The 26,125-nt window shown below is 43.5% G+C and overlaps 1 long non-coding RNA gene across 2 annotated transcripts; it reads right to left on the bottom strand.

Moving 5' to 3' along the window:
* Positions 1-5,946: 5,946 nt before the first annotated feature.
* Positions 5,947-26,090, bottom strand: LOC128843483 (uncharacterized). Of its 2 annotated transcripts, XR_008446273.1 has the most exons (4): positions 26,058-26,090; positions 24,774-24,904; positions 13,478-13,523; positions 5,947-6,676 (listed from the first exon to the last, which is right to left on the bottom strand). It is a non-coding gene; the product is annotated as an uncharacterized LOC128843483 (long non-coding RNA). The 2 variants fall into 2 exon arrangements; XR_008446272.1 differs by lacking the exon at positions 26,058-26,090 and having other exon boundaries at positions 24,774-25,284.
* Positions 26,091-26,125: the final 35 nt, after the last annotated feature.

Genomic DNA, 26,125 nt, shown 5'->3' with positions numbered 1-26,125 from the left:
CTATCTACATCTAGCACTGTAGACATGCACAGTGTATCTCTAGATAGAAAAGATTGCTATGTCTATATAGGTATGTAGTTGCATCTACAGATATTATATACACACACACAGATCTATGTCTATGATGAGAGAGCACTGTGTGTATATATATATAGAGATGTACAGCTGTGTGTGTGTATATATATATATATACACACACACAGCTATGGCTACCGTGAAAGGTGTATTATACATTTTAAAGCATGTAGGATTTATTGACTTGCAGTTTTAAGGGCCACATTTCCCCCAAAAGAAGTAGTCATGTAAGTAATTCAAATTATCCTATCACAGGAGCCCATGTTTTCCCTGAGTAGTGCAGCCACATGCAATTCATCCTCAAAAGCAGTAAATCTTGGCTGGTCAGAACCACCCACCTTAAGGTCCTGTGCCTTCTATTTACAACAGTAGGCTCCTTTTGCTGACTCCAAAAGCCCTCTCAAAAAGGGATCATCATTAACCCCCCTAACACTGGATGGGAGCTGGAAAGGGAGGATATGACAGTTGAGACAAGGGGACGTTATGTAAACAAAACAGCTCCTCTCCTGTGCATGGGGACACTGAGGATTTTGTCAAAAGGATGCCACTGGGGCAGGAAGTGTCTTGGGGCAGGATCTAGTAGAAAGGCTGATCACTGATGTGGATCCCTAGCCACTGCCGCAACAACATAGAACATATCTGGGACATATGAAATCTAGCCACCATTAATGTTATTTGCATGGGGAACCAGAGTTGTCTTTGTTTACAAGTTGCAACCATTTACTTGCACATTTGAATACTGCTGATACCTTGCAGCTGATGATGCTGTGTACTGGCTGAACTACTTGAGAATGTGAAACACAACAAAGAAGAAGCTGCTGGTTCCCATTCTACTTGCTGTTTGGCAAGAGCAGCACTGTTTTTCTTTGAGAATGAGAAGTTAATATGCCATTTTTGTGTAGTAATTTTTCAAAAAGCAAAATCCCACCAGGCAAAGCAGCAAAAAACAAACAAATCTTAGTTATTTCTCTTCAAAGATTCCACTGCAATGGGTGATTTTTTTCCCAACCAACCACGCTGGATGTGGATGGTAAAACATTTCTCTTGCTCTATACCTCTAGTAAATTGTATGACACATAGAGAACAAGATGTTTTTATCCTGCAAAATCAATGTTTATGTGCCTCTAGTTCTCAAACTCCTTTCCATCTGTTGTTGTTCAGGGAGTATCATCTCTATGGGTATATCACAGTACTCCCAATTATCTGCTTTAAGAAATATAGATGCTTTACAGATACATTTTTCAGGGCTTAATGTTGCGTGTATATGAATACATTTTATTTCAAGAGATTACAAACTCGGTGAGACAAAGGGTATGTCAACACTACGGGATTACTCCGAATTTACAGAATTTGATTTTGGGCAACCGATTGTATAAAGCCACACTAAGCACATTAATTCGGCGGTTCGACTTCTGGAGCGTTGCACTGTGGGTAGCTATCCCATAGTTCCTGCAGTCTCCCCCGCCCATTGGAATTCTGGGTTGAGATCCCCAAATGCCTGATGGGGCAAAAAACATTGTTGCAGGTGGTTCTGGGTACATCCTCCCTCTGTGAAAGCACTGGCAGACAACCGTTTCGTGCCTTTTTTCCTGGGTGAACTGTGCAGACGTCATACCATGGCAAGCATAGAGCCCGCTCAGCTCAAGTCAGCAGTCATGAACATTGTAAACACCTCACGCATTATCATGCAGTTTCTGCTGAACCAGGACCTGAGAAACTAGGCGAGGAGGCGGCGGCTACGGCAGCGCGGGGACGAGAGTGATGAGGACATGGACACAGAATTCTCTTAAACCACGGGCCCCGGCGCTTTGGGGATCATGTTGTTAATGGGGCAGGTTCCAGCCGTGGAACACTGACTCTGGGCCTGGGAAACAAGCACAGACTGATGGGACCGCATAGTGTTGCAGGTGTGGGACGATTCCCAGTGGCTGCGAAACTTTCGCATGTGTAAGGGCACTTTCATGGAACTTTGTGACTTGCTTTCCCCTGCGCTGAAGCGCCAGAATACCAAGATGAGAGCAGCCCTCACAGTTGAGAAGCAAGTGGCGATAGCCCTGTGGAAGCTTGCAACGCCAGACAGCTACCGGTCCGTCAGTAACCAATTTGGAGTGGGCAAATCTACTGTGGGGGCTGCTGTGATGCAAGTAGCCAAAGCAATCACTGAGCTGCTGCTACCAAAGATAGTGATTCTGGGAAATTTGCATGTCATAGTAGATGGCTTTGCTGCAATGGGATTCCCTAACTGTAGTGGGGTGATAGATGGAACCCATATCCCTATCTTGGCACCGGAGCACCATGGCAGCCAGTATATAAACCGCAAGGGGTACTTTTCAATGGTGCTGCAAGCAATGGTGGATCACAAGGGATGTTTCACCAAAATCAGCGTGGGATGGCCGGGAAGGGTTCATGACGCTAATCTGTTTAAACGGCTGCACCAAGGGATTTACTTCCCAGACCAGAAAGTAACCATTGGGGATGTTGAAATGCCAATAGTTATCCTTGGGGACCCAGCCTACCCCTTAATGCCATGGCTCATGAAGCCAGACACAGGCAGCCTGGACAGGAGTCAGGAGCTGTTCAACTTCAGGCTGAGCAAGTACAGAATGGTGGTAGAATGTGCCTTTGGACGTTTAAAGGGTCGCTGGCGCACGTTACTGACTCGCTCAGACCTCAGCCAAACCAATATTCCCATTGTTATTGCTGCTTGCTGTGTGTTCCACAATCTCTGTGAGAGTAAGGGGGAGACCTTTATGGCGGGGTGGGAGGTTGAGGCAAATCGCCTGGCCACTGATTACATGCAGCCAGACACCAGGGCGATTAGAAGAGCACACCATGAAGCACGGCGCATCAGAGAAGCTTTGAAAACCAGTTTCATGACTGGCCAGGCTATGGTGTGAAAGTTCTGTTTATTTCTCCTTGATGAGAACCCACCCCATTGATTGACTCATTCCCTGTAAGTAACCCATCCTCCCCCCTTCGATCACAGCTTGCTTTCAAAGGAAATAAAGACACTATCGTTTAAAAATCATGTATTTTTTATTAATTGATTATAAACATAGGGAGAGAACTGACAAGGTAGCCTGGGTGGGGTTTGAGAGGAGGATAGGAGGGAAGGAAAAGGCCACTAAAAAAGTTCAAAATAATGACAGCCTTTTGCTTGGGCTGTCCACTGGGGTGGAGTGGCAGGGTGCATGGAGCCTCCCCCACCACGTTCTTACACGTCTGGGTGAGGAGGCTAAGGAACTTGGGGAGGGCGGTTATACGGGGGCTGTAGCGGCACTCTGCGATCCTGCTGCCATTCCTGAAGCTCCACCAGACATCGGAGCTTGTCCGTTTCCTCACGCAGCAGCCCCAGCGTTGCATCCCGCCACCTCTCATCTCGAACGTCTCTCCTGTCCTCACGTTGGTCCCTCCTGGCATCTTTCCTGTACTGTGAGACCTTGTCCTTCCACTCATTCGGATGAGCTCTTTCATCGCGGGTCGATTGCATGATTTCCAAGAACATTTCATCTCACGTCCGTTTTTTTCGCTGCCTTATCTGAGATAGCCTTCGGGACAGAGGAGGGAGGCTTGAAAAATTTGCAGCTGAGAGAGGAAGGGAAAAAAGGGAGAGAAGTATTTAAAAAGATACATTTTACAGAACAATGCTTATACTCTTTCACGGTGAACAACACTATTCACATTACATAGCACATGTGATTTCGGTACAAGGTCGCATTTTGCATCTTGAGTGCCTGCAGTTTTGGTGTTAGAGATCACAGACGCAGGTCCGGGCAACAGAATTCGGCTTGCATGCGGCCATGGTAAGCCATTGTCTTTCGGCCTCTGCAACCTTCATAAAAGCAGTGCCTTCCTTTCCCACATACCAAGCAAAGCCCGTTGAGTGCTGTGGTTTTCCTGTTAACATGCAGCAGCAGAAACCAAACTAACCCCTCCTCCCCCCAATCCAATTCTCTGGGATGATCGCTTTACCCCTCCCCACACTCCTACTAGCCAAACGTGAAAAGCTCAGCGCCAATGACTCCCCCTCCCCCCCACTTGGCTAACTGCAGGGAAGGATTTCTTTTCAGACACAGGCAAACAGCCCAGTAGGAATGGCCACCTCTGTCCCCTTAATTAAGATCCCGTATTTCAACCAGGTTACCATGAACGATATCACTCTCCTGAGGATAACACAGCGAGATAAAGAACAGATGTTGCTTGAATGCCAGCAAACACCGGGACCATATGGTGCCAGGCTTTGTCATGCAATGATACCAGATTACTTGCTACTAGCATGGCGTGGTCAAGTGTCCTACCATGGAGGACAGAATAAGGCTGCACTGCCCAGAAACCTTCTGCAAAGGCTTTTGGACTACCTCCAGGAGCTTCATGGAGATGTCCCTGGAGGATTTCCGCTCCATCCCCAGACACGTTAACAGACTTTTCCAGTAGCTGTACTGGCCGCGAATGCATCCCAAGTCCGCAGGGCAAATTAATCATTAAAAAACGCTTGCTTTTAAACCATGTTTTATATTTACAAAGATACACTCACCAGAGGTCCCTTCCATGGGTTCATGGTCTGTCTGGGATACCGCCTTGGGAGGTTTGGGATGATACTTCAGTCAGGCTGAGAAAAAGATTCTGGCTGTTGCGGAGAACGGAGTGCTGTGTGCTCTCCGCAAGCTCGTCCTCATCCTCCTCCTCATTTTCCCCGTCCGCAGAATCCTCAGGCATGGCCGAGAGTACCCCCTCCTCGGAATCCCTGCTCAGGGGTGGGGTAGTGGTGGTGGCCCCCCCTAGAATTGCATGCAGCTCAGCATAGAAGAGGCACGTCTGTGGCTCTGACCCGGACCTTCCGTTTGCTTCTTTGGTTTTCTGGTAGGCTTGTCTGAGCTCCTTAACTTTCACGCGGCACTGTAGTGAGTCCCTATTGTGGCCTCTCTCCATCACGCCCTTGGAGATTTTTTCAAATGTTCTGGCATTTCGTCTTTTGGAACTAGTTCTGCTAGCACGGAATCCTCTCCCCATATAGCGATCAGATCCAGTACCTCCCGTATGGTCCATGCTGGTGCTCTTTTTCGGGTCTCGGACTGCATGGTTACCTGTGCTGATGAGCTATGCGTGGTCACCTGTGCTCTCCACACTGGGCAAACAGGAAATGCAATTCAAAAGTTCGCGGGGCTTTTCCTATCTACCTGGCCAGTTCATCCGAGCTCAGATTGCTGTCCACTGTGGTATAGCTCCCGGAGGCCAATACCATTGAATTTTGTCCACACTAACCCTAATTCGAACCAGCAATGTTGATTTCAGCGCTACTCCCCTCGTCGGAGAGGAGTACAGAAATCGATTTTAAGAGCCCTTTATGTTGAAGTAAATGGCTTCGTTGTGTGGACGGGTGCAGGGTTAATTCGATTTAACGCTGCTAAATTCAACCTAAACTCATAGTGTAGACCAGACCAAAGAGTCTGATTCAAGAAACTTGCAAGCTCTACCTAGTGTGTCTGCAAATCTTCTAAATGCGTGGAGCCAAATCTCTCCAGTTCTGACACTGACCTGCTGCACGACCTTGCTCCAGTTACATTAGAGAGAGTTTCTTTGCAAAGCACTTTAAGCTCTATAGATGAAAAGCACCATACAACAGCTAAATATTGCACGCGCACACACACACCCGAAAGCAATTTGCTTGGAATAGGATACAGGAGATATGACTGAGATGCAAGATAATTAGAGGCAGAGTGACAACTAATCAAGTCCTTTTTTAGTCTGCTCCAGAACAAGAATACACATACTACGAGATTATGTAGTTTTTTTTATTTGGACAAACATTTCTGATTACTAAATGAGTGGTGTCAGTGGTCTATGGATACAAAACTCTTAAAACCATGATTTACTGCCAGTTTATTTTATGCTAAACTAATTTTTAAAGCTCTAGGAATAAGTTTGTTTGCTCTGCTAGTCTGCCTCCAGCACTACCCCGAAGCTTGACAGGGAGTAACTCCCACCGTGATTATGCATGTATCCAACCATGCACTGCTATAAAGAAATTTCCCTTCCTGATTCCTAGTGGTCATTAGCATTGGTATCCTTTCTTCCCCCAGTGCCTACCAATGATAAAAGCATTTGGAAGGAAAGCTTAGGCTATCAAATCTCTATTGTAAAGTCTGCAGGTACAAGGCATTCCTAGTAGCAGAATGTCACCCCTGAAATTCAGTCCTACAAGATACATGCCAAAGCTGACCCCAGAGAAGCAAAGTGTTCCATTAATGCTGTTCTTGGAATCTCCTCATAGACTACTGCTGCTGCTGGGTTCATTGTTATATAGTCAAAGTATATTTTTCTCATTTTGGAGATGCTATTGTATGGTATTGTTTTTACCTATATAAACTGTGCCCAGATGCTACCGTAAATGGAACCTTTAAAAACTACTAAACAAAACAATTCTCTTACAGATTGTCAAATTTGCATAAATAGACTAAATACTTCTAGACACCACAGTAAATAGTGCAAGAGAGTTAACAGAAAATATTCAAAACTTACAGTAAAAAATATTTTGGAGGCTCCATAGTACATCCAGACTTTTGCAACACTCTGTTGAATACTTCATGCAGAGAGGAGACACCTTAAAAAAAACAACAAAAATATGCAAAATTACCAAAACTCTCTATTAAATATGAGATGTTGACATGTTTATAGCAATAACATTTAAAAGTCTTTCAGGATTACAAAAGCCAATCTGTGATCTATTTGAATGCTCTTCCCCATAGTGATACAAACAGCAGAAATGTAAAAATAATTCAGAGGTTAAAAAAACTCCCACCAAACTAATTGATAGTTTGGATTAAAACAAGAATTATTAGAAAATTCAAAGTTAAAGAAAGAAACTTTCCTTAGTCTTCATTTGTTCTTTATTTGCAGAAGTCTCTGCAAATATGCAGCCACACTTATAATACAGAATCCACAAGAGATGGAGCTATGAATAAAAATCTATCATTCTCTCTCTGAATTCCTTTGTTTTTATTAACACTCCTCATCATATTACTATAGTTTTATATGTATTTTTATTTAAAAAATGGACAATTAATGAGACTGTCCAATAACAGAACCATAACTGATAACTAGAGCTGTCAAGCGATTAAAAAAAGTAATCACGATTAATCACGCAATTAAATAATAGAATACTTTTTATTTAAACATTTTTGGATGTTTTCTACATTTTCAAATATATAGATTTCAATTGCAACAGAATACAAAGTGTACAGTGCTCACTTTATATTTATTTTTATTACAAATATTTGCACTGTAAAAAACAAAAGAAATCATATTTTTCAATTCACCTAATACAAGTACTGTAGTGAAATCTCTATATCATGAAAGTTGAACTAACAAATGTATAATTATGTACAAAAAAACCCCTGTGTTCAAAAATAAAACAATGTAAATAAAACTTTAGAGCTCACAAGTCCACTCAGTCCTATTTCTTGTTCAGCCAATCGTTCAGATAAACAGGTTTGTTTACATTTGCAGAAGATAATGCTGCCTGCTTCTTGTTTACAATATCACCTGAAAGTGAGAACAGGCATTTGTATGGCACTGTTGTAGCCAGTGTTACAAGATATTTACATACCAGATGCGCTGAAGATTCATATATCCCTTGCTGCTTCAACCACCATTCCAGAGGACATACGTTCATGCTGATGACAGGTTCTGCTTGGTAACGATCCATAGCAGTGCAGACCGACATGTTCATATTTATCATCTGAGTCAGATGCCACCAGCAGAAGGTTGATTTTCTTTTTTGGTGGTTTGGGTTCTGTAGTTTCTGCACCAGAGAGTGTTGCTCTTTTAAGATTTCTGAAAGTATGTTCCACACCTCATCCCTCTCAGATTTTGGAAGGCACTTTAGATTCTTAAATCTTAGGTCGAGTGCTGAAGCTATCTTAAAAATTTCACATTGGTATTTTCTTTGCATTTTGTCAATTGTGCAGTGAAAGTGTTCTTAAAATGAACAACATGTGCTGGATCATGATCTTAGACTGCAAGAACATTAAATATTTGGCAGAATGTGGGTAAAACAGCAGGGGACATACAATTCTCCCCCAAGGAGTTCAGTCACAAATTTAATTAACGCATTATTTTTTTAATGAGCATCATCAGCATGGAAGTATGTCCTCTGGAACAATGGCCGAAGCATGAAGAGGCATATGAATATTTAGCGCATCTGGCACGTAAATATCTTGCAACGCCAGCTACAACAGTGCCATGCGAACATCTGTTCTCCCTTTCAAATAACATTGTAATTAAGAAGTGGGCAGCATTATCTCCCATAAATGTAAACAAACTGGTTTCTCTTAGCGATTGGCTGAACAAGAAGTAGGACTGAGCGGACTTGTAGGCTCTAAAGTTTTACATTTGTTTGGTTTTGAGTGCAGCTATGTAACAAAAAAAACCCTACATTTGTAACTTGCACTTTCATGATAAAGAGATTGCACTCCAGTACTTGTATGAGGTGAATTGAAAACTACTACTTTTGTTTATCATTTTACTGTGCAAATATTTGTAATAAAAATATAATATAAAGTGAGCACTGTATACTTTGTATTCTGTGTTGTAACTGAAATCAATATATTTGAAAATGTAGAAAGATATCCAAAAATATTTAATAAATTTCAATTGGTATTCTATTGTTTAACAGTGTGATTAATCACGATTAATTTTTTTGAGTTAGTCACATGAGTTAACTGCAATTAACTGACAGTCCTCCTGATAACTAACTAAGTACTGTGTATTTTAAATGCATATAATTCACTCAAAGTTGTTATATTTTTACAGAACTATTTTTATTAAAACATGAATTTTAAAACAGCTAATATGTTAAAACATGAATTTTAAAACAGCTAATATGTATTTTGTCCATGTACAGGAAACAACAGTAGATAAAAAGGAAGTACATATTAAAAATAAATTGACATTCTTTTGCCATTTTTCACTTATTTAACTTTTTAGTTAATTCTATAGCTGTGGAGTTTATTAAAAAAGATCACAAACGTTTAGATGCAACACTGGGATAATTGTTTTCCAGATTTAACTTTATATTTATTATGAAGCCCATTTTAAATTACAGTACATGGCCAAGAAAAATTATCGTGTCACCAAGTTTTTAGTTTTTCCCTTACTTACATCATTTAAAATTTGCGAAACAAAAATTCATTTAAACAAAATTTCTTAGTTCTGGTGGCAAAAATACCATGCTTGTATATGCTGTTTACTGAAGCAGAGTTACTATCTATTGTCTTACTTAGTAGAAGTGTCTTCTATTCAGACATAAAACATTGTTGTGTATTGACCATATGCCAATATTGTTAACAGTTAAAGGTGTAGGAAGTACTCAAGCCATTGTTCAAATACCATGAGCGTGGGAAACGGGAATATGGACTTTTGTCTTTTCTACTTTGGCTCTTTCCACCTTTGATTATAATATTCGACATTTCATTTATCATGTAATATTAAGGTTCTCTGAATATGGTTAACTGCCAAAAAAAACTTATGAGATAAACACAAATCACTTTTAAATTTACATCATTTAATCAATAAAGTACAATAAAAAAGTGACATTTTAAAGCAACCCCATCTGCATATTTATAAGTTTCCTTTCTTGAATGAGCAAACATGATATTAATAGGCACACATGAAGCATATACATGGCCAATAGCATTGCCTCACCTTAGTGTTATGACACAGGGCAGAGTACAGCTTTACAGCAGAGCTCACTTTACACAGTGTGCTACTTTGGATAGTGTCATATAAAATTTTATTCGAAAAACGTCACCATATTTGTTGTGTGATACTCACTGACAGTTTGTTAAGAATACCATCTGCAATTCTTGAATTAGCAGAAAGCATAAGTACTGTATATCACCAACAACTTTTTGACATGCCTGGATTGCACATTATCCATGTTCCCTTGCTAGTCAAACTGTTCACAACTCCTTTTTGTGTGTTTTTTTTTAAAAAGCTTAAATTTTCCCTATTTTTGTTTCTTGAAAGATAAAGATGTTTAGTGAATAGTACTTCTATTAGGAGTGACAACATGGATCCTGAATTTTAAAACAATGTATAGCAAAAAGTTTATCCCCAAAATAGTGAATGCCCACCTGGTACTTATTTGGAATACTAGACTAAGTCGAACAGCTGAGCATTTTTTTGGACTAGCAGTAAGTGCGCACACTAACCCCGGCAAAAACAACTGAACTCTCCAGTAGTACACAAGGGTTACATACAAATATCCAGAATGCCCACAATCAGCAGAGTAAAAATAAGCAGCAAACAAGAGCAGTGTATTTCCTTTCCATACAGTGAACTGTGGGATTGCGCTGTTCACCCCCATTCACAACTTGGTCTGCCAGTGCCTCCATCTCATCCTACAGAAGCAATCTATCCATGTAATTTCTGGAATACTTTGGCCTTTTCATTTCCATAAATGAATTTTAAGAGAAACTCAGCTCTTGGATTTCGCTCTTTTCTCTCTTCTGTTTTTTCCTCCTAGCTCAATTCCAGCACTCCCTTTTCTCCTTCCAGAATCCCACTCTGCTCCTTCTGCTGCAGAATTCCCACCCCACCCTGGGAGCCTATTCTCTCCTGGCTCCTTCCCACTCTTCTCCATGTGGTCTTTCCATTTACTTCCCACCCTTCCCCAGGTCTGTGCCTGTCCCTGTTCTACTGGGCTTGGGGTCCCCCTTATGTCCCCAACCTTTGCTGCCCAGCGAATATGTCTGCACATCCAACAAGCAACTCAGAAGAGAGGTGAGCCAGATGCTGTCCCCGTGTCCGTTCACGGGCAGATGGCGGGAGCTGGTGGAGGGTAGCGCTGGGAGAGCAGCAGCACTGTCTGCTCTGCTGGCCAGAGCTGGGCAATGACAGAGCCTGCCGTTGGAGGTGAGGGAAGTGGGCTGTGAGCCTGGGAGGTCAGATGACAATATTAAAGTGCTCACATTAAAATAAAAATTGTCTCCCAGTTTCTAAAAAGCTGTTTAGCTAAAGTGCACATGCTCCAAACCCTTATTTTTAGTTTTAGATTATTTTTTAAAGCAATGAAATGTTCAGTAGCTTGATTTCCCATATGATGGAAATCTGACCATACCCTATATATTGATCAGAATCCTGGGAAGACAAAGAATCTAGGTAACGCATTCATCTGTCGGATAGAGTTGCACAAGCCTGCTTCTAAACCGATTTCCTTTTACCAGGCACAGCCAGGAATAAGTCAGCCACCAACAGGTACAGGTAAAGCAACGACCCCAACTTTTAAAAAATTAACCTAGAAATAGGAGAAAAGTAGGGTCACCAAGCCATCACCTCAGGGTCCAACAGTCCAGTGCACTATCAAAAAACAGGAGAAGCTTCCTCAAACCATGGGTCTAAGCACCACACCTTAATTCCTCCAACCATCACCTTTGCCTCATATGAGAGTCCACACAAAGGAGTATCACAATCAGCACTTGCCCTACCAGCCCGCCACCCCATTCTAATATTTGCATTTCATAGGCAGTAGGAACTCAATTTGCAAATGAAATGATTGTTCTGATAACATTGAGAACCACTCCCTCCTGAGGTAAGCTCTCTTGCTGAAAAGTGTATTCATTAACCATGTTTTAAAATTTTGTTGCAAGTAGGATTTAACAAAAACAGTTTTAGAACTTTTTCTTCGTTGCTACCTAGTCACAATGCAAGTGTTCATTATTTGTTAAATCCTAGTCCTGATTTCATTTTCTGTAACTAGAAGTTTGTCCTGCCACTTTGTATTTCATTTCAGCTGTTATGAAACATGTTTTACTTTTCTGAAGATAGGCTGTTTGGCATACTTTCTGCCATCAGGCCAATTTCTCAAAATTTATTTGATGCATATATCCCATTACAGTCTATATGCAGTGCTGCAGACCATACAATGTTTGGCACCATTTATGCACCTTATTATGGGGATATGTAGAAAATAAACTGCAGGACTAAATGTAAAAGTACATCTAGATGATGAAATTAAAACTTATCTTGTAAAGCATATTCATAAAATAGTCTGGCTACACTCCCACAGAATAACCCAAGAGGTTATCTGCAGCAGCCTTACTACTTCTGCAGCAAGTAGTACTGACAGACCCCACTGCTAGCCCAGCTGCCACTGGGAGAATGACAGAATAACTAAGGATGATCGCTGAGGGTTCTTTAATATTGACCTGCCAAGCGGAAAATTGCTTGTATATAATGTCTGAAGGACTGAACCGTTTCCCACTACAAAAAATGGTTTTATGCTTTATTTTTTAAACTTTAACACATGAAGAAAGTGGTGAAACTCCAAGACATTTAAGATAAAGAGATTTGGGGATTAGCTTGAGATGCAAAATTCAGCTCTCTAAACTGATGGACAGTATCTGTCCACTCAATGTTCCATTAAAATTCCATACTTTAAATCTAATTTTTGGTAGATGAGACAGACTATACAAAATCCTAAATTAGTTATTTTAATTGTGTCAATGTTTTGATGAAGATCAATAATCTATTTTTGGTATTTTTAAACTGCACTGTGTTAAATGCAATTAATTATATGCTCACTGTGGTAAAATGGCTACATACATTATGAATCACGGAGTGTGTATTTGCAAGTGAATGTTATAATCTGTGCAGAAATTTAAACAATTGAAAGTTTTATTAGCTATGTAATGTTTCAGCTAAAGTAATAACCCATTCCCTACTTTTGACAGTTTTGATACAGTGGTTTTGTTTGTTTACTTTAACATCTCCTACTAGGGGTCACTGTTCTACTCAAAAGTAGAAATTTGAGGCACTGAGAACATAAGAGCCTACTAGATTGCAAACTATTTGCTTCATCACATTTTGACAGTTTTTATATACTTAATATTTCCATATTTTATTTTTGCAAAAGTATTTAAGTCACACAAGAAGAGATACTTTCTTGCACACCACTACCTCGCTATAACGCGACCTGATATAACACGAATTCGAATATAACGCGGCAAAGCAGTGCTCCGGGGGGGCGGGATTCCGGTGGATCAAAGCAAGTTCAATATAACGCAGTTTCACCTATAACGCGGTAAGATTTTTTGGCTCCTGAGGACAGCGTTATATCGAGGTAGAGGTGTACCTCTAGCTAACCAGCAGATTGCAACCATTCCTTTCTGGTGAGGAACCCAGGAACGACACTCAACACTTCTGTTGCTCTAATTTGACTATTTCAACTTGCTCTTGCGCTCTGTCTCTCTCTCATGCAAACACACTTCAATAGTTAAAGAAAAAACTATGTTGTTCACTTAATCATAAGACAATAGGACAAGATGGGCGACTCCCTTTCTAGTTGTAATAATCTTATACTTAAAGACAACTGAGCATCAGTATGCTGTATATGGAATCTCACCTAAGAATCCCAGGACATAAGCTCTGTTCCTTCCTTTGAGTTCTCCCTGTTAAATAAATAATAATTTGATATAACTTTAATGTATTTACTTTGTTTCTCAGCTGCTATTATTTATCTCATCTACAAATAGTGGGAGCCTAGATTGTATTGTATTCAGGCCTGAAACGACTGTTTAGGACATGGGATATTGATCACATCACATTGCAGCTGAACCTGTACAGACATATAATACCTAAAAAACATAATTTTAAACACTTAAAATATACATATACTACATCTGGTAAAATAATTTTTTAAAGGTTTAAGACATTAACTTTAATCTCAACAATTTACACAACACTGAACATAGCGGGATAGACCACTGTCCCTCCCAGTTGGAGAGCCTTGCTCCAAAGTAGCCAATACTTTAAAATACCCACATTATGGCCAACTAATTATCAAAAGGTGATAAAATTCTCCCTTTAAAAATACATCCACTACAACCTTTTCATTCAGCTGAGTCTAGTGCTTCCAGCATGAGACAGGGCAGAATTCCCCTATCGCAGAAAGTTTTCATGCCCTTTGAGGAGCGATGGCTAGTGAAAAAGGTATCTTGGCCTAGATCCTCAAAATTATTTAGATACCTAACTCCCATTCCCAAAAGAAATTAAACACCTAATGCTTTGAGGACCTGGATCTTTACCTCAACATGCTAGTTGTGAAAAAACTTCTACTACCTTCAGCCCCTCTAACTATCCAGCTCGTCCTGTCTTGATCTCAAATTAGTCAAGAAACAACTTGCAAAAGCAGTGACTGGATCCTGTCAATCAATCCATCCTCTGGCTCTGCTTTGACCATTGATATATTGTAAACGTCACATATCTTTTTTGGGTCTCCCCAACAGTCTTTAACAAAAATATTTTAATATGGAATACGCCTGCTATACTTTTCCTTGGACTACATAGCCTCAGAATGACAGACTGACATGAGGCCTAGAGTCAATTCCTCCCCCACCCCCTCTCTCCAAATCATTTCAATTTTTCAGCGGTCATGATTCAAAATTAGCTTGTCAGATTGATTTAAAATTCTTGCCCCCAAAATCTTCCTCTTGCTTTAAGAGTACATATGAAGAGTCCCAACCTCATGAATAGAGTCAAAATTAGGGTTATAAAAAAATATATATATTTATAAAGTTATAATGGAAAAGGGACGTTAATTACCTTGTTGTAACTGGAGTTCTTCGAGATGTCTGGTCCCTATCTGTATTCCACTGTGGGTATTCCTACGCTGCACTGACCTAAGACCGGAAAATTCTTACAAGTAGTTGGTCTGCACCTGCATCCCTACTCTCCTCATGCTCTATACGGAGGGTATAAGGGGTGGGACGGGGCAGACTGATCCTTCTCTAGTCAAATCTAGTCATTATGTGAAGCAGTGGGGAAGGAGGACAGGTAGTGGAATACAGATAAGGCCTGCACATCTCGAAGAAAAAATGGTTACTCGTCTTCTCGTAACTGTTGTTCTTCGAGATGTGTTGTTCATGTCCATTCCAAGTAGGTGTGCGCGCACGCACATGCACGGTAGCTGGAAGATTTTCCTATAGCAGCATCCGTCGGGTCGGCCTAGGAGTCGTGCCTTTATGGCGCTCAATATAGAGCCTTGCCGACCCGCCACATTCTCAGTTCCTTCTTCACGGCTACGCCAACAGAGGGGTAGGAGGCTGGGTATTGGAATGTCTTGTGTTCTCAGGTCTCCCAAATGTGGCCCCAGCCCAAGTCTGACGCATCTGTCACTAGCGAGAGGGATGTCTGAAGAGTGGTGAAAGGGATCCCTGCACATACTACCTGCGGGTCGAGACACCACAGGAGGAAGTCGAGTACCGGACGAGGCAGGGGTACAATCCTGTCCAAATTGTCCTGGGCTGGCCGATACACTGACACCAGCCATGACTGAAGAGGTCAAAGTGTGAGTCTGTACTACATAGGTACAAGCTGCCATATGTTCAAGAAGTTTCAGGCAGTTCCGTGCTGTGGAATTGTCTGAGACCTCGAATAACGTCACCCAGGGCTTGAAATCTCACTTCTGGAAGAAATGCCCTGGCGTGTGTCAAGTCCAGTATTACCCCCACAAATCCTATCCTCTGAACCAGGGACAGCTTTGATTTCCCCTTGTTCAGTAGCAGACCCAGTTTGTCGAAAGAAGCTCTTATGAAGGCTTGAGTCCTGGATCAGCCTTTGATCAGCTAGTCGTCGACCTGTACTTGTCGCCTGTGGAGGAATGTGGCCACGACTTCCATGCACTTGGTGAATACTTGAAGTGTCCGACAGGCAGAACAGGAGTACTGTGAACTCACAGTGGGTGTTGTTCACCACAAACCTGAGGTATTTTCTGTGGGACTGAGTTATCGTTATGTGAAAGTATGCATCCTCCAAGTCGAGGGTGGCATACAGTCTCCTGGATCCAATGAAGGGAAGATGGAGGCCAGAGAGACCATGCGGAGCTTGAGCATCTTCACAAATTTGTCGAGTTCTCGCAGGTCTAGTATGGGCCTGAGCCCACCCTTGGCTTTCAGTATTAGGAAATACTGAGAATAGAAAACCATGCCCTTCTGTTCCTGAGGAACCTCTTCCCCAGCCCCTAGCAAAAGGAGTGAGTGCACCTCCAGTATAAGGAATTGCTCGGGGGAGGGGTCCCTGAAGAGGGACGGGGAAGAGGGGTGGGAGGGCACAGAATTGGATGGAGTATCCCCCTCTCTACCGTACAGAGCACCCAGCGATTCAAAGTGATACGGGACCACGCACGGTAGAAAGGGGACAGTTGGGACGAAAAAGGTAAGGTGGGGTAGATCCAGTTTTTATTCTGGGGCACCGTCCTCAACTGCACCTTCAAAAGGCCAGTTTGGGACTGGAAGGTGGTTTGGATTGGCCAGAGCCTGGCCTGAGGATGGGTGAGGCTTTTTCCTGCCACTACCGCTCCTCCTCCGGGAACCGGCCTGATAGTTCTGCTGGTAGAAGCGTGGAGGAGGTTGCGGTCTAAAATGCTTCCGCTGTGTAGCGGGAGTATGGAGGCCCAATGATTTGAGAGTGGCTCTTGGGTCCTTTAGGCTATGTAGCCTTTTGTCTGTTTTCTCAGAAAAGAGCTGAACCCTCGAATGGGAGATCCTGAATAGTCTGCTCGACTTCATACGGCAGGCCTAAGACCTGGAGCCAGGAGACCCTTCTCATGGCTATGCCCATAGCCATTATGCGGATAGCCGCTCCGTCCAGTGCGGTTTGTAGCGAAGCTCGTGAAATGAGCTTCCCCTCCTCCACCAGAGCCAAAAACTCAGCGCGGGAGTCCTGCAACATCAGTTCCACAAACTTCGCCACTGTCCCACATGTGTTATAGCAGTACCTGCTGACAATGGCCTGCTGATTAAAGATGCGGAGCTGCAATCTGCCAGTGGAATAGACCTTTCTCCCATAAAGGTTGCATCTAGGGAATGGTGTCCCTAGACTGTTTGTCAGAGGGTGGAGATTGATGGCAGGAGAGAGATCACTTGATCATTACCTGTTAGGTTCACTCCCTCTAGGGCACCTGGCATTGGCCACTGTCAGTAGACAGGATACTGGGCTAGATGGACCTTTGGTCTGACCAAGTACGGCCATTCTTATGTTCTTATGCCTCCCGATTCTTCAGGGAGAGTCCCTGGAGCCCTAGCATTCATGTTGGTTGGCAGCATCAACCACAAGAGAATTTGGTGGGGGTATACAAATGCTCGTAGCCCCAGGACAGCACAAAGTAGTGTCTTTCGTTGCGCTTAGCCGTAAGGGACAACGCAGCTGGGGTCTGCCACAAAGTTTTTGTAGTGTCAGAGTTGGTCTTTTATAAGAGGCAGGGCAATATGTGCAGGTCCAGAGGGGGCAAGAATGTCTACCATTGGATCTGTGTCCTCCACTACCTCCTCTGCCTGAATGACCAGGCCCTGGGCAACCTGCTGCAGCAATTGCTATAGCACCCTGCTGTCCTCCAGTACTGGGGCCGTAGCTGTGCCTGGCAGCGCCTCGTCCGGTGAGGATGAGGAAGAGACTCCCGTAAGGGGTGGCTGCTCCCTTCCTTCTGCACGCAAGGGGTCCTGTGGCACCTGGATTTCTTGGGCTGGTGCCAACCCGCATGGTGTCACGCCCCTCGGTGTCGGGATTCCATACACCGCCGCCAGTGCCAAAAGTGTCATCGGTGCTGAGGCCATCGTCAATGCTGGAATTGCAGTTGGTGCCAAAGCCGTTGTTGGTGTCGGAGACACTGGAGCTAAAACAACTGGGACCGGTGCCGGCGGCGTCAGGATGGACGTGCCGGGTGGCAATGGGGCTACCCCAGATCCTGCTGATGCCAACAATGCTGGAGGAGATACGAACAGCACCGCAGCCACCGACATAACCCTGCAATGTGACCCTTGACTCTGACTTTGGCTTTGATGAAAAGCCCAGGGAATCCAAAGGGCCACTGCGCAAGAAGCTGCTATTGCACGGGCCACAGTGCCGGGTAAGGGTACCGGTCCTGTGTTGACGCGGACCGTCTGCTCCTGCTCCTACAAGACCGACAGGAGTCCGACTCCGATGTGTCTGAAAAAGAGGACCATGGAGGAGCAGTACTTCCAGGTGCTGACCATTCACGCCCAGGGCTTAGGGACCGGTGCGGCTGCTGGGTCTGTTCCGGTGCTGGAGAGTGGTGCGCCGGGGTTGGAGATCGGCGGGGCATCATGGCGGGCTTTCCCCTGGAAGGTGCACGGGGAGCAACTGGTGCCGGTAACCTGCCTCATTTAGCAAGGGAGAACGGTGCTGTGAGATGGAGCAGTTCTTGGGCTGCCTCAAATGCCTCTGGAGTCGAAGGGAGGCACAGCTCCCGGCTGGGCCTTGGTGAACGAGGAGGATCTGGACTCAACCGCCCTTCCACGCGGGCAGGAGTCAGTCAATGTGACAGTCACCAGTGGTGGAGCGGAAGTAGCGTGGCCTAACTTGGGACTCACAACAGCTGGCTCCTTAGACCTAGCAGGGGGAGAACGACCCCTCTCCAGCCTCTTCCTCTTCTGTGGCACCGGTGATTGAGAACGGTGCCTGCGTGCGGCATGTGAGTCACGAGTGGAACCGGGATGGTGCCATGAGTCCTTACTTGCCCCCGGTGCTCATACTGACAGTGCCATAGCGCTCCACACCAAGGCAGAGGTACTCAGTGCAGGGTCTGTCGACCCATGGTTGGACTGGGGACAGAGTGCAGCCTCCATTAACAGCACCTTCAGGCACTGATCTCTATCCTTTAATGTCGTGGGCCAAAAGGTCTTGCAGATGGCACAATGATCGTTCTGATGGCTCTCTCCTAAACACTTCAAACACGAGGGATCGCTTCTGGGCATTCACTTGCCTGCAGGCTTCGCAGGCTTTGAAGCCCGGAGACCCCGGCGTCAAAAGAGCATAGGAGGAAAACCCCCCACCCCAAAGGAAACTTAATTTAACAATAAGGACTACTAACTATTTAATTAACACTATAAAGCTAATGAAAACTATGTATATATACTGCTAAATGTGCTTGCCGAGACAAGAGCATGGGGAAGTTCAAGCTAACCGTCACTAGCGGAAGGAACTAAGGAGGTGTCAGGTTGGCAGGGCTCTATATTGAACGCCATAAAGGCGCGACTCCAGGGGTGCCCAGGCTGACCCGATGGATACTGCTATGAGAAAATCTTCTGGCTACTGTGCACATGCATGTGTGCGCACACACCTGATTGGAATGGACATGAACAAGCACTCAAAGAAGAACTCCAGTTGCAATAGGGTAAGTAACTTTCTTTTCTTCTTCAAGTGCTGGTCCTTGCGTGTATTCCACTGACAAGCAGTACTCAGAGAGGACGACGGAGTGAGGATGCAGGTGGTATGGCTGCTTGTAGAACTGCTGCCCAGACGATGTGTCAGCAGAGAAGGCTTGGACCATGGAATAATGTCTCATGACTATGCGGCTAGAACATCACGTGGCTGCCCTGCAAATATCGAGCAGGAGTACCTCTTGCAGTGATGCCACTGAAGCCCCTCGTGCCTTTGTAGCGTGTGCCCAACTGATAGAGTAGGATCCAGCTAGAGATCCACTCAGAGATCCTCTGAGAAAATGTAACTTGACCTCAGACTCATTCTGCATCAAACAGTCTAGGGGACTTTCTGATGGGTTTCATTCTTAGCAGATAAAATGCCAATCCTCATCAAGGGAATGACGTCTCCTCTCCTTGCCAGAGGGATAGGGCTTTGGGAAAAAAAAAAAAAAAAAAAAACCCAAAACAGGTAAATGAACTGACTGATGAAATTTTGAAACTATCGTAGGAGTGTATTTTGGGTGTAGTCATAGGGTAAGTTTATACTTACCCACTGGTTCGGCGGCCAGCAATCGATCTTCTGGGATCGATTTATTGCGCCTTGTCTAGACGTGATAAATCGATCCCGGAAGTGCTCACCGTCGACGCCGGTAATCCTGCTCTGCGAGAGGAGTGGGCAGAGTCAACGGGGGAGCCTGCCTGCCGCGTGTGGACCTGCGGTAAGTACCTTTAAGTTCGAACTAAGATACTTTGACTTCAGCTACGTTATTCACGTAGCTGAAGTTGCGTATCTTAGTTCGAACTGGGGGCTTAGTGTGGACCAGGCCATAGCAAATTTTCCCAAGTTTACCCACTTTTCTGGTCAAGGTGATGGCAATAAGGCAGGCAACTTTCATCGACCGGTAAGATGCAGACCACATAGCTAGCTATTAAAAAGGTTGAGTTAGTGAGTGTTGAAAGTAAAAGGTCCTAAGTGCGGGTTTTTGGTTGAAAGGATCTGATCAGACCTTTCAAGAATCTCTCTCTTACTGGTTGAGAGAAGATCAAATAACCATTGATGACAGATGATGCACTGATTGCCACCAGGTGAGCCCACAGCAAGCTAAGGGAAAGACCCATTGCCTTGAGAGTAAGACGGTAAACTAAAAGAGCAAGAATATCCAAGGTCTCTGAAGATACATGATTTTGCTAGGCCCAGATAAAGAAACATTTTTAATTGGCTAGGTAACATCTTCTGGTGGAATCCTTTCTGATATTATTAAGAATAGTCTCTGTGGCTTCAGAGCAGGAAGATTCTAGGCTTGATGAGCTTCCAAATTCAAACCATGTGGTAAATGCCTCAGGGTTTGGGTGCTTGACACTGCCATTCTTCTGGGTCAAGAGATTCTGGAAGGACCAAATGCTGATTGGTGGACAGAATGACATTTGTAGGAGCCTTGGAAACCAGAACTGCTTGGGCCACCCAGTGGCAATGAGGATGGCTTGTGCCCTGTCTTGTTGAATCTTCCATAGACCCCAAGGTAATAGTGGGAGGAGACTGAAGGCATAGTTCCAAGGTAGTAGGGGAGCTTCGCCTCTGGAGTACTTTCCTTGAGCTCACCTGAAGCATTACATCATTACATTTTGCATTTCCTGTTTGTCAAGGCAAACATGTACCAAGTGGGGGGTTCCCATTGAGTGAAAATGCTGTTCATTACTGAGTTGTGTAACTCATTGTGATCGATGACTAAATGCCAGCAAATTCTGGATTCCTAGATGGTACACTGACAATAGTGTGATATGGTTCTTGATACACCAGTTCCATAAGATAACCGCTTCTATACACAGGGAGATGGATTTCATTCCTCCTGGTTTATTTATGTAGAATACAGTTGTAACATCTGACATTATGAGTACACAGTGAAACTGAACGAATGATGCAGAAGCTCTGCAAGCATCTTGGACTGCCCTGAGTTCTGGAAGATTGACGTGCATTCTGGTATCTCAAAGAGTCCAACCGCTCTGTGCTGTGTGACTATCCATGTGCGTTCCCCAGTCTGTCAGGGAGGCACCCATAATTATCATGTGGTCAGGCGTGTGAGATAAGAAAGGAACAGCCACACACATTTGACCTGGATCTCTTCCCCAAGTTATTGAGGTCCTCACCCTGGTAGGGATTGTCACTATGGTGTTCATACCAGGTTTGCTTGGTCTATATATACTTTTTGGAGCCAAACCTCCAGGCAACAGAGGTGGAGTCTGGCAAACAGTGTCACATAAGCACACAGCACCACGTGCCCCAAGGCAGAAAGGCAAATCCCAACTAATGCACAAAACTTGGTCTAGCAGGCTGGTCATGGTCTAAATCTTTCCATTGAGACATATAAATTCTATGGTCTGCACTGGGGTCAAGATAGACTTTTCCAAATTCACACAGACTCCTAGAGATGATAGAAGCTGAAGCAGCTAAAATGTTGACGTGAGGGCTTCTAGATGTGTCCTGCCAATGAGAAGCCAGTCATCTAAAGATGGTGAAGAAGCTTCATCTGAATGGCGCTGCTACTACTAGAAACTTTTGTGAAGACCTTAGGTGCAGTTGCTAGACTGAATGGAAGCATCCTGTGTCCTGTATTGATAGTGGTCATGACCCACCATAAACCTGAGGAATCTTCTGTGAGCAGGGTGAATGCGCAAGTGAAAGTATGCATATTTAACATTAGGAGCGGTGAACCATGTGTTCTTTTCCAGGGATGGTACTGATGCCAGTATAACCATTGGAAGAGAGATTCTACCTCCTGGCAGAGGATCTCCTTGTGAGAATGGTCCCTGAATAGGGATTGGGAAGGGAAAGAAACTCGATGGCATAGCTAGAATGGATGATTTCCAGCACTCACTTGTCCACTGTTATTGCACTTCAATTGAGGGAAAGAGTGCTAGACAGCCACCAAAGGATATTTGAGCATTGGGTGGAGAGGTCATTAACAATGGTTTGCTACTCCTAAGCATCCCATCAAAAGTATCTTTGGCTGGGGGGGAATCCGGGTTCATGTGGTTGACGTGGAAGGTGCAGGGTATTACCGCTTTTGTACTCTCTGTCCTTTACGAGACAGTTCATAGGATTGCTGATGCTAAAATAGTTGAGGTATAGGCCTGGGTTTGTAGGGATGTTTGTGGTATTTCCTCTTTGGAGCTGGTGTTTATATACCCAGGGAGCGAGGGCTGTCCTGGAGTCCTTTAGTGAATGCAAAGACTCCGAAGTCTTTTAGTTGAAAAGGTTGGTCTCCATTGCATTCTGCACCTCCCTGAGAAACCATAAGTGTAACCATGTCAGTGTTGCCCTTGACGCAGTGTCCATTGCATCAGCAGTAAATTTTAATGCAGTTTTGGCCCCGAACTTGCTTTCATCAAATAAGGGCCTGAAATAGAGCCCATCTTGATGAAGTAATTTGCACTTAAAATCTAAGAACTTTGAATAATTCAGAAAATCATGCTTAGCCGACAGCACTTGATCATTATATATTCTGAACTGGAGGCTACTAGATGTTTATACCGTCTCTCACCAGATCCAGATGCTTGGCTTCCTTGTGGGGGGGTTTGGCTCGTGGATATTGCTGCCTAGATCTTTCTGTGGCAGCCTTAACCACCAGGGAATTTGGTGTGGTAAATAGAAACTCCACTCCCTTAACCGGGACAAAGTTACACACCTCAGCCCTCTGGGGTAAGGGCGCATGTTCCGGTCTATGGCATATGGCTCTTACTGGCTCTGGTATGGCTTCAATCATTGGGAGTGCTATCGGGCTGAACCCTGCGAGTTGCAGGATATCTGGGAGCTTGTGCTGTGTATCCTGGACCTCTATCAGGGAGATCAAGAGCTCCTCCACCACCCTGCTTAGCAGCTTTTGAAATGGCTTGTAATAATCTGGAGGGGATGGAAAAGCTGGGGTAACTCCTCATTGGGAACTAAGGATAGCCTTGCCAGTACAGGTGGAACCAGTGGATCCAGCTTGTAGTCTTATATAAGGTCTGGCTGCTCTCTTGGAGGGGAGGAGTGGAATGATTTCTTATTAGATCTCACCAACCATGGGTATCATGTATGGGGCCCACTAGCCCCAGTAGGATGGATCAAAGGTGCATCGTGGAAACCCCAAGGCATGGGGTACCATTAGTCCCAAGGGGTGTGTGTCTGCGTACAGGGTGGTTCCAGGAAGCTCTTGATCGCCTGTGTGGACATCTCCGTTGCAGGAGGCAATGATGGTTCCTCTGATTTCCACGTCAGATCCAGCAGTCTCAACAGTTCTGTCGGACCAAAGCTGCAGCTAACAGACAGGATGGTAGATGAACTTATCCCATAGCCCAGCAGTTCTCGGTCTTTCAACCTAGGTGGTATTGCTGCCATTGTTACTGATGGTGCAGAGTCTGGTTCTGATAAAGCCCTCCTCTTTTTATCATGGTTCTGTGACTTAGGACATTCTAAATCTTTGGGGGCTGGGCATGGAGGATTGTACCTGGACATGTCTTCTTTGGAGTGGACTTACAGGGGGATCTGCTCTTGTGTTCCTGAGAACATTTCCTGCTCTCCTGATGAACTCTAGAGATTTGATTTCCCTTGCTCCTAACTCAGCCATGTGGTAGGAGGAGTGCACCTCACTGACTCTGGGCAATGTACCAGGGCAGGGAGAGGGTCCCCCAGGCTGGGTCTGCCTGGCGTCTCACAGTCTTTTCCATTAGGTGGTTTTTAAGCAAGAAGTCCTGCACAGGCTGGGCATGGCTAGGGAAGCAACAACAAATATTTCACCTGGTCGACATATGCACTTTCCTAAGGCCGAAAAGGCAGTGCTGGTGGCTGTCGCTGACAAGAACGAGAAGGGATTGATGAGACAATTTTACAAGCCCAGTGTTCTGGGCATAATCTAATTCCCATAAAGGGAGTCAGAAGAGTTCCCTGGGGGTAGGAAATCCAATTAAACATGACTTATATTATTAAAACTATTTACACTAGCTACATTAAAGATAAAATTTAAATATTTAGATTCGGTTCCAATGCAGGCCATGCACCAGTAAGGAGGAACTGGAGAGGTGGTTGGTCTGCCCCACCCCTTAAACTCTCAGTGCAGCGCATGAGGAGAGGAGAGGCACCAGTGTGCACCAAAGGACACTGTTTGTAAAGCCGAACGTTTTAAGCTACCAACGGTGCTACTGTACAGGATTAGAGGGAGACATAAAAATGACTTCAAATACTTTTTCTGTATATGAAAAGTCACAATGCTAAAATCCAGAATTTTAGGCCCTTCCAGGGTTATATGCAAGATGCAAATGCTGGCTTCCACTGAGGGTGGAAATATTTCTCTTTGAGGATAAGTGCTCCTATTTCTTGCCCTAATCACCTGTGAGGATGCCAGACTAATTTTGTGACATTTTTACCTACAAAAAATTGTTCCTGTGTGGGACTGAATCTCTTTGTAAAGTTTTATATAGTATAAATTCAATGATACTCCAAGTTACCTGAATGGTCCAACTTTTGGATGAGAAGAGCTGATATCTGCTGGTAGAAGAGATGGTCAGACCAGGACAGTGGCAAGATCTTCAGTCTATTGGGGGTAGATCTTCAATCCCGGTACAAGGGAAAACCCATGCTGTGTCAATATAGTCAGTATAATTTTTAGGAACAAAAAATATAAACATCTTCAATTAACTAGATTTTAAACTTTGATTAGTTAGGGAATGGTTACCAGAAGGTATTTGGTTTAAATGGGAAAGAAAAAGAAAAGAGACACTCCAGTCCCCATCTCTCATATCTGTTAGCACATGCCCACAGGATACACTGAATTTGTAACAAGCCAAGGGGGAACATTTTGGTGGGAATCCCTTTGAAGTATTTACAGGATACCACGACTTGAAGGCTTTTGTTTTGTTTTGAAACATCTCCACACAGGAAACTCTGATTCAATTATATATTTTTGTATATTTGATTATAGTTTACATAATTCCACTGAACAAACATGAAGTTAGGAGGGAGAAAACTCCATTAAGGAAAAAGGGTTTAGTATTTTAAATTGTGAACTGTTCTCCTTATGAAAAATTTAAACCTACCTGTGGTTTTTCCAAAATGTGTGGAAAATTATGTTTTTGCAGAATCCAAACAAGGAAATTCAAAGGAACATCAATTACTTTCTATATTTGTTGACTATTTTAGTACATATGTTGAAATAAATTTACTGCAAAGTCTCACTGCTAATTAGAGCTGCACAAATAACTGATCTGTTGGTTTGCTAGCTGATCCAAAAATATTAAAAAACAAATTCGCTTCAGGCCAACCAAAGCAATTCCCCCCACAAATTGTTGGTGAACCAACAGAAGCTGAAAAAAAACAAAAACAAAAAACAAACAAAAAAAACTGGGGTTGAACAAAATGTTCTGAATGAAATGAAACACTTAATTTATGAGTTTTTAAAGAAAAATAAAATTGAAGCATACTTAGAAACAAAGAAATTTTGAATAGAAAAAATGAAAATAGTTTGATTAGTTAAATGTCAAAACAAAACATTTTTATTTTTTCAGAAATTTTTTTGGAGGACTGATGGGAGGAGTTTCAACCAAAACAATTTGTCACAATCAACACAAATTCGTGAAATGTTTTGGCTGATCTGAACCTGCATTGTTCGGCAAAAAAGGTTTAGCCAAAAAAATTTCACCCAGCTTTAGTGCTAACGCTATACAATGAAAATAATTAAATGGAACAATAAAAAGTGGTAGTCTATTTGAACACTTGTTAGTTAATTGGCTTACCGCAATCCAGATGATTAAACTCATACAAAGCTGAAAAGAACGATGAAATTAAAATATTAGGCACATTT

The sequence above is a fragment of the Malaclemys terrapin genome, chromosome 9 (assembly GCF_027887155.1).
Source record: "Malaclemys terrapin pileata isolate rMalTer1 chromosome 9, rMalTer1.hap1, whole genome shotgun sequence".
Lineage (NCBI taxonomy): Eukaryota > Metazoa > Chordata > Testudines > Emydidae > Malaclemys > Malaclemys terrapin.
Note: the sequence above shows the minus strand (reverse complement) of the source record. Positions and strands in the feature narration are given on the sequence as shown.